At 39.9% G+C, this 9,410-nt stretch overlaps 1 pseudogene across 1 annotated transcript; it reads right to left on the bottom strand.

Moving 5' to 3' along the window:
- Positions 1-1,982: 1,982 nt before the first annotated feature.
- LOC311441762 (electron transfer flavoprotein subunit alpha, mitochondrial pseudogene) lies at positions 1,983-3,178 on the bottom strand (annotated as a pseudogene). The gene has a single exon. The product of its transcript is annotated as an electron transfer flavoprotein subunit alpha, mitochondrial pseudogene (transcript).
- Between the last annotated feature and the right edge of the window lie 6,232 nt (positions 3,179-9,410).

The following is a 9,410-nucleotide window of genomic DNA, read 5'->3' as shown; positions in this document are numbered from 1 at the left end:
GGCTGCAGGAGCTGGGACTGGAGCGGCTGCAGGAGCTGGAACTGGAGCATCTGCAGGAACTGGGACTGGAGTGGCTGCAGGAGCTGGAACAGGAGCATCTGCAGGAACTGGGACTGGAGCATCTGCAGGAGCTGGAGCTGGAGTGGCTGCAGGAGCTGGAACTGGAGTGGCTGCAGGAGCTGGAACTGGAGCATCTGCAGGAACTGGGACTGGAGTGGCTGCAGGAGCTGGAACTGGAGCGGCTGCAGGAGCTGGGACTGGAGCGGCTGCAGGAGCTGGGACTGGAGCATCTGCAGGAACTGGGACTGGAGCATCTGCAGGAGCTGGGACTGGAGTGGCTGCAGGAGCTGGAACTGGAGTGGCTGCAGGAGCTGGAACTGGAGTGGCTGCAGGAGCTGGGATTGGAGCGGCTGCAGAGTCCACCGTAGGGGTCACAGTGGCCGTTGGATCTGTCACAGGGCTTGGAGTGGCCGCAGGGTCTGTCACTAAGTTGATAGCAGTATCAATGGCAGCTCGATAGGCATGAGCCAGGCCCCAGCATGTTACAATGATTTGTGTTACTTTGGAACTGCCAGAATCATGACACCTTTTTCTCAAGCATTCTGCCAGTTTTTGAGGATTTTGCAGTTGTTCAGGGGTGAATTTCCAAAACACTGGGGGTGCCAACTGCTCTAGATGCCTGCCCATATCCTCCCATACTCCCTGCCACCCACAACTATACTGCCTCCGGGCTGATCTCTGGATGAGCTTCCTAAGTAGTTGTTTAACTTTAAGCAGAACCTGAAGTGCATTCAGGAGGCAGAACAACAGGACTATGCTGGTCTGAGTATCCCAAGGATATTCAATATCTTGGAGAGCTATTATAGCAAGCTCGGAGGGTAAGAGGGTGGTGAAGGAGGAAGGCATAGTGATCCAGGAGGATACAGGGGTGGTGAAGGAGAAAGGGAGAGTAATCAAGTAAGAAAAAATATCTTCCCCTTTCCCCTCCACAGATTGACTCCCTAATGGAAAAAAACAATAGGTATAATTGCTAATAGTTTCCAAGATACAGTTTCCAAAATACAGAGTTGACGATGTTACTGAGTACAAATACCAAGTTAGAGTCATGACCAGATATCTCATCATCTCATAAGCCATTGCTACAACACTCAGTACCATAATGATCTGAAACCAGGGCCCGGAGAGGATAAACAACATGACAGAGAGCAAATACGGAAAATAATGTACTATAATACTCAATTTGGAAAACAGGCGCAGCAGAGTTGAGATTAAAGCAATCAGCATTATGACAAGTGACTATTAAGCAGGTCTAATACTTACACCAATTTTAGTTTAACACACCCTGGTCAGATCTGCCATTATCTCAACCTTTCGAGCCCCACGTTGGGCGCCAAAAAGACTGTCGTGGTTTAACCCGGCTGGCAGCTAAATACCACGCAGCCGTTCGCTCACCCTCCCCCCTGCCTCTCTGGGACGGGGGAGAGAAATGGAAAGTGAAGCCCGTGAGTTGAGATAAAGACAGTTTAATAAGACAGGAAAATAATAATAACAACAATAATAATAATGTTACAATGGTGATAATAGGAAAGTAATAATAATATGTACAAACAAGTGATGCACAATGCAATTGCTCACCACCCGCTGACCGATGCCCAGCCTAACCCCGAGCAGTCCGGCCCCCTCCCCCCGGCTAGCCACCCCTATATATTGTTTAGCATGACGTCAGATGGTATGGAATACCCCTTTGGCTAGTTTGGGTCACCTGTCCTGGGTCTGTCCCCTCCCAGCTCTTACTGCACCCCCAGCCTGCCTGTTGGCAGGACAGAGCAAAAAGCTGAGATGTCCTTGGCTTGGTATAAGCACTGCTCTGCAACAATTAAAACATCGGGGTGTTATCAGCACTCTTCTCATCCTAAGCCAAAACACAGCATTCCACCAGCTACTAGGAAGAAAATTAATTCTGTTCTAACTGAAACCAGGACACCCTACAATCCTTTATTTGTTATTATTCCTTCTTACCACCTGTCCCACCAACCCACACTGCCCAGCAAAAACATATGCTGACACCAGCGCTTTCCAGTACTCTTTTTTTTTTTTTTTTTCTTTGTCATTTCCTCCCGCAAAACACAGTGCAGGGGCCAGAAGTGTTGCTCACTTCTTCTTCAGGAGCTCCTTCATCTCGGGCACTGCCTGGAATAAATCTGCCACCAGTCCATAGTCTGCCACTTGAAAAATTGGAGCTTCTGGGTCCTTGTTAATAGCAATGATTGTCTTGTTGTCTTTCATCCCAGCCAAGTGTTGGATTGCTCCAGATATTCCCACAGCAATATAAAGTTCTGGTGCTACTATTTTGCCTGTCTGTCCAACTTGCAGATCATTAGGAACAAAGCCTGCATCAACAGCTGCATGGGAAGCTCCAACTACAGCATACAATTGATCCGCAAGATCATACAGCAATTTGAAATTTTCACCGCTCTTTAAGCCTCTTCCACCTGATACAACTACTTTTGCACTGGTAAGCTCTGGTCGATCGCTTTTGGTCAACTTCTGCTCAGTCCATTCAGATAGACCAACAGGTGGGGGAGGGGTTACTTTTTCTACACTGGCACTACCACCACTTGTTGGTGCAGCCTCAAAAGAAGTTCCACGAACAGAAAACACTTTAACCACTTCATCGCATTGGACGGTGCAAATGACATTTCCTGCATAGATAGTTCTCACAAAAGTGTCTGGTGACTTAATCTCAATGATGTCAGAAATAGGGGCAACATCAAGTTTAGCAGCCACTCTGGGAATAAGATTCTTCCCAAAGGAAGATGCTCCAGAGCAAATATGGGTGTAATTAAATTGCTTCTGAGTTGCCAAAACCAAGGGAGTCAGCTCCTCTGCTAGAAATCCCTTGTATACATCGTGCTGAGCCACAAGAACTTTTGCAACACCCTGCACCTTGCTGAGTTCTTGTGCTATCTTGTCACGGCTGGTACCAGCTACCAAACAAGAAACTTCACCTCCAAGACGTTTTGCTGCAGTGATGGCATTTAGTGTAACGGGTGTTAGAGTCTCATTGTTGTGTTCTGCTATGACCAACGTACTCTGAAACCGCTGGAGCAGTGATGTCATCCGCCGCGCACCCTGCGCCATGACCGCCCGCAACATGGCTCCGCCGCTGCTGCCCCACACCGCTCTCACGAGAGCCGCCCTGCCACCACCGCCTCATTGGGTGCCACGCCGGGCCAATGGGCGTGCTCTGCTGCCTGCTCCTTCCCTCTCTCCGCTGACGGCTGGCCGCGGACAGCCATAGCAAGAAACAACTTCAATCTATTTAATAATTTAGTTGATGCTTTTTTCTTAACAGCATACAAAAACAAACAAACAAACAAACAAACAAACAAAAACACAAATAATCTGATACTTTAAAAGCAAGTCCAGTGTTCCAGGGACATGAAACTTGATGCATGCTGCAGAATCAGATGTTCTCCTCCCTGAAATCAGACCAGAAATAGGCAACTATAAATGCAAATTTCTTCATCCTCTCTGAATCTAGGGGGGAAAAAAATATTGCCCTGGTCTTAATCAGCAACACTTAAAAAGATGAATTTTAGTTCTTATGTGGTAGAAATTCGATTCAGTCATGGGCGGTGCAGAATGAGTGCAGGATGCCTTGTAAGACATGTTTTCAGGTGATAATGCCTCTGCACAGTAGCCATCGTCAAATTGCAGCATTTTTTCTTCTTAAATGCTGACATGGAATTAAAGTTCTTGAACAGTCTTCAACATGCTGGGAGAAGAAGGGGCAGGTTTAATCTTTTCAGAGCACAGTTTCCTTCCTAAATGCATGCATATCCCTTTCCTGCTAGGAAAGAGATCATGGGGGAGGACTTCTTGGTGCCAGTCCTGGATGTCTTCCACTTTCACAGATTTAGCTGAATTTTACATATGGCCATGCAGATACATGTGTGTTGCAACTGGAGTGACTGGCATCTGAGCCCAGAACAATTAATCCAATACAAACAGCCTTGTGGCCAAAGATCCTTCACAGATCTATGACAATGGAGATACTTTGGGTGCCTGCTGCTTACTTCTCCAGAACAAAAAGACCTGTAAAAAGTACATTTGTGATTTGCTCTAGTTCAGAAAAGAACAAGAGTGTTTTTAACCTTTGATATTCTTACTGCCAGAAGCTGAATTTCCATTTAATATCTGTTTTTATACATTTATATCCTAACATTGATACTGGAAATTATATTTCAGGAGAAATTTCATTTAAAAGAGAAACGAGTATCTAATTTAAAGAAATTTGTATTGTGCATCTACCAGAGCCAAAGAGTTGTCAGTCTTTCCCCAGCACTGATAGTGACTTATTTATCGGAGTAACCACTGAAAAATTGGTATCGAAAAGTGGCACCTAGGTTAGGAGTGTTGTTAATCAGTAGAGAATGGTGTGTGCTTTCAGAGGCTGTTCAGATCGCTTAGCTGAAGCACTCTCTGAAGCACTCTCTGAAGGTCTGCCTACACTGATTAGAGGGAAATGAGGGTGTTTTTCCTTAAGGGGGTGTAATATGGTCCAACTCTTCCCTGCTCTTCTCCAGTACTGTCTGTGCTAGAAGAAGCAAAGCTTGGTATGTGTAATGGTTTTCATTGTATTTGGAAGTTATATAGTGAAGACCTTGTCTGACTTTAAATTATAAATCAAAGACTGTCAGTTTGAAAACATCTCTGCAAAACTGTAATTCTCTTAATGTATGTGAGTAAGAAAAGAACAGCATAGGATTTTTTTTAATGTATAATTTCTCAACATGTATTTTAACATTACTTAGAATTCTTATCAATATATTTTAAAACCTGTTTAAGCTTAATATTCAGCATGAATCCAATTACTGGCTTTTCAAGCTAAAAGTGGTACTAAGTCTGTTTTTAGATGTCACTGACAATTCTTGCTTCATTTGCTCTCTCATTTGCCTATCAGACACCTGTTTTTTTTAGATCTTATTGCAAATGCATATCTCATTGTTTCTGTAAATTTGTTTGCTTTCTCAGTTCTCCATAGTAATAAAATATGCAAGATAAAGACTTGAAGACCACAAAAAAATTCCAGAAAAAACAGGGTTGGACCTTAAAATGGAGTTTTAAAGAATATTGAGAAGAAATGAAATCCTAGTTACTGTTTTTCCATCACACGTGAAATGACGGATAGTAGTAGAGGGCACAGTCTTTAGAATAAACCCTTCTGATCTGGAGCTGGGGGAGAAGCACAATATAGTCTTATCATATGGGAGTAACAAGGTTCACTCAAGTTGCAGGAATTACTGATTCGCGATACTGAATTATAATATTAAGATATATAAGTATCTGTAAGCAGCTGCAGTTAACTGGCATCCAACAAATTTAGTCAATCACCAAAGGAGTCCTGATTGCAGAAAATGGTCTTGGTGATTCGGAGTTAGAATTAAGTTAGTATTTATTCATAACTTTAACAGATGTTGTCTAGAAAAATGAGAGAATGATAAATAATCTAGACATTGTGCATCATTTGGGCACCTGAATTCATTCAAACGCATCCTTTGTTTTTAATATTTTTTTAATCTCAGCATGCTCCCATAGAAGTTGAGAAAGGGAATTAAGCTCTGGGACAAAAGGTTCTGAAAAAAGCAAGAGGATCATGACGATTAACATCTTATGATCACCCGGGAAAACTGATCTGAAAATCCTAATTCTTTTTTTGGATTTATAAAAAAGGAAATATTTAGTAGCAACAACTTCTGTATTTGGCATTGGTGTGAGCACTAGCAGGAGCTTCTGAATGAGTCCAGAACGCAAGTAGGAAACTGGAAAGCTGTTCAGATTCATTTAAAACAAACAAACAAAAAACTTGTGCCAATTTATCTTAACAAACTGCCTGAGATATTTTCATACTTCTGTTCAACAAGTATTCAAGTCAAATAAGTCACAGAATTTCACAGAATTTTCTAGGTTGGAAGAGACCTCAAGGTCATCGAGTCCAACCTCCAACCTAACGCTAACAGCCCTCCACTAAACCATATCCCTAAGCTCTACAAGTCAAATTTGAAAAAGTTACCACATTTTTAAATGGTATAGCCACACTAGTATTTGATGCTATGTTTGTGTTGAAATTGCTTTCAAAAGCAAAGCAACAAGCAAAATTATACATTTATTTTGATTAAGTCCATTTTTTCTTCAAGAAAATAGGTATACAAGTACTGGAGGAAATACCAGCACTAGATAAACCATATCCATGTAAGGCATTAATGGAGACAATAATGACACAACTATCAGAAATCCTTTTCAGCTATCTTTCAATATTTATTGGTTTACTATTGAAGAATGAGAAAAGACTAATGAAGGGAAAAAAAAAAAAAAAAAAAAACTTTCACTAAAAATGAACTAGTCTATCCACAAAGATGACTAAAAGATTATTTTAGTGAAAGCTTCATGATAACTGTGTTTTGCTGAATGTAACCAATCAGTGGCAGTGTTCCCAGCTTAGGTGTGAATACAGCCTACAGAAACTAAATGACTATGTTGTTTTGGCCTTGCCATAGCCTCAATACTGTTGTGTTTGCCTAGTGGAAGAGAAAAAGCTTTTCTGTTTTGTGCAAACTGTCACATGAATTACCCTACAAACAAAACCCAGTCCCACAGTTAGATGTTCATAAATTTCCTTAAAATCCCATTTATGCAAACAAAAGTCATGAAGACTATGCTTTATTGGCCTCTTGCTTAAACTTTTTACCTCCTGAGGGCTGTAGGCCATGAACTGGCCCTTTGTATGGAAGGAGAACTTAATTCACTTTCAAGAAGTCAAAACATAAGTTAAAGAATATATACAGTTTGTAATTGTGGCAATAAATGTAATGCTGGTAGTGAGCAGCAAACAAATTCATATATTGAAAAGCTGTATCAGTAGTGATATTGCCTGTTTTTGTCTTGGGAAAAGAAAGGATCTTATTGCATGCGTAGGGAAGGGGTAAACGTGTTACATTTTATTTGTTATTCATTGTAACTTCCTTGTGAAAATCTAAGAATCATAAAAATATGTGAATAGACAGGAGACTGAAAAGTGTGTTTAAGAAAAACTGAAACTGAGTAATTAACCTCTAGCATCTGCTATATATATATTTAAAAAAATAATAATAATAAAAAAACCTGCTCCAAACAAGAGCAAAGGGTGTTTTTTGTTGCGTTGTTTGTTTTAAACTAGGAATATGGCCATTTAAATCATCACAAAGTCTATATAGACTCCGAATTTGACAATGGAATCTGCATACCTTCCAACCTGATCAATAAGAATGTGGCAATCAGTCTTTTCCCTTCCAAAGCCATTCCTAAGGACAGAGGGAAAGGCAGTAAAGCACCTTTGTTAAATATCTTATACATCAGTGCTTTAGAGTTATTTTCTGAAGGAATTAAATCTCATTAAATCTGTTTCTGCTAAATGATTCAATCAGCTAAGTGGGTATTTTGTATTACTATGGAAATGAAATCATAAAATGCAATTGTCAGGTTTAGAAAGACTAATACACAATATCATGGACTTTTGTCTTCTTTTGTTCCCTTTCTCATTTCTTACTAATTAATTTTCTGATTAAAATCTGAGTGATAATCTTGTTCTGTATTCAAGGTAGAATGCTGACATACAGAACAGAGTCATGCAGGTGAAATAGATCATTGTTTAAAGTTGTAGGAAACTTATTTTTAAACCTCATTATCTGGGGAAAGGTGGATATTTAATTTTGTGATGACTCAGTACATGTACTATAGAACACTAATTCTGCTGGGCTGCAAATATTTTGCATAAAGAGTAGAAATATCAACTAAGTACTTTCCAAAGTTCACAGGTGACTTTTTCAGAGATGTGGTTACTGGTAATTGGAAGTAAAGGTGTTTAGATTTGAATATTAAATCATCTTCCACATTTCACAGTTCCTGGCTTTCTCTACTTTTGAGCTTAGCAATAGGAAAAAAAAAACAACCAAACCAAACCAAACCAACCAACCAAACAAAAAAAACCAACAAACAAACAAACAACAACAACAACAAAACAAACAAAAACAAACAAACAAACAGTGCTGTAGTTTACTCTGGTCTCTTTATCTGACGTACTATTTACATAGCTTTTCATTTAGTGAATGGCTCCTGACTTATTCATGCAGTTAAACTAGGGTCTGGATTCTGTACTTTTTTTCACTGTAAGGTATAGTTCATAATTTGTTGCTTCCCTACTGTTTTATATTAACCAGCAAAAAACAAACAAACAAATACCTAGTTTCAAGGCTAAGGGAAAATAACCAAGTTAGGACAATTTTGCATGTAGATTTGACTGTCTGTTACCTAACAACCTTTTTTTTTTTAATCATTCCAGAGCTTGTAGACATTTTTCTAGGTATTCGGACTTGATAAAGGAGAAACTCCTCAGTATGTTACTGTAGATCTTAGAGCACAAAGGAGATGTAATCCTACTGTCTAGTCCAACAGCTCTTCTTGCTTCCCAACAAGCAGTTTAAACTCAATAATGGTGGTCTTAGTTTTTAAGCTCTCACATGTTAAAATATGGTATTTAAGAAAAAAAGGAACATGAATCACAAATGCATGGGCTATTGTTTGCCAGTCTTGGAAACAAAGATGATCTTTCTCAAGTTGTCTCACCGAACCCAAGTATTAGATAAAATTCTTAGAGTGAGGAAGAGAATTGAATCCTAGATCTCCTGAGAAGCTACTCAGGGTACAGCAGGGCATGGTAGCAATCGTGTCTGCACCAGAACCAAGCAAATCACAAGATGTATGTGTTTTTATACTTCAGCAATTACAATTCTCTCAAACACCAGAAAAAATATTTTCAGGCTTTGGGAAATGAAATGAAACTTTCACCTGTATAACAGGATTTTTCTTGACATGAAATTGAACTATACCCCATAGTCATGCAATTTGTCATAGACCTATAGTACTTTCGTTTCTTAAGTTTATATTTCCTGGAATTGCTTTTACAATGTATATTTTACTGGAACTGTGTCATTCATCGAGCCTTTACTTTTCAGCATAGCACATAAGAGAGGGAAAAAAGGGGGGGGGTGGGTAGGAGGAGAAGCCAAATCAATGCTCAGAATGAGGGACACTGGATCAATCACCTCTTATGAAATAGGCTTTTTCATATAATTTAGTTATTAAATTATTTTTTTTTAGTGGTTTTGACCGTGTGCTCACAGTGAGACTTAGTAATTTTCAGATGTAACTGGCTCAAGAGATCTTAGTCATTTCTGAGATGTCTAACACAATTGTGGTGGTCTAGTTCTTTCACACTAGTTCACAACATTTTTGAAATCTTTCTTGAATTGTGATCTTGAATGAATTTCAGTTGTTGTCTATGGTGGGCTAAGGGATGGAGGAGTAAGGGA

This window comes from Aythya ferina, assembly GCF_964211825.1.
Source record: "Aythya ferina genome assembly, chromosome: 9".
NCBI lineage: Eukaryota > Metazoa > Chordata > Aves > Anseriformes > Anatidae > Aythya > Aythya ferina.
This window is presented reverse-complemented; position numbering and strand designations above follow the sequence as displayed.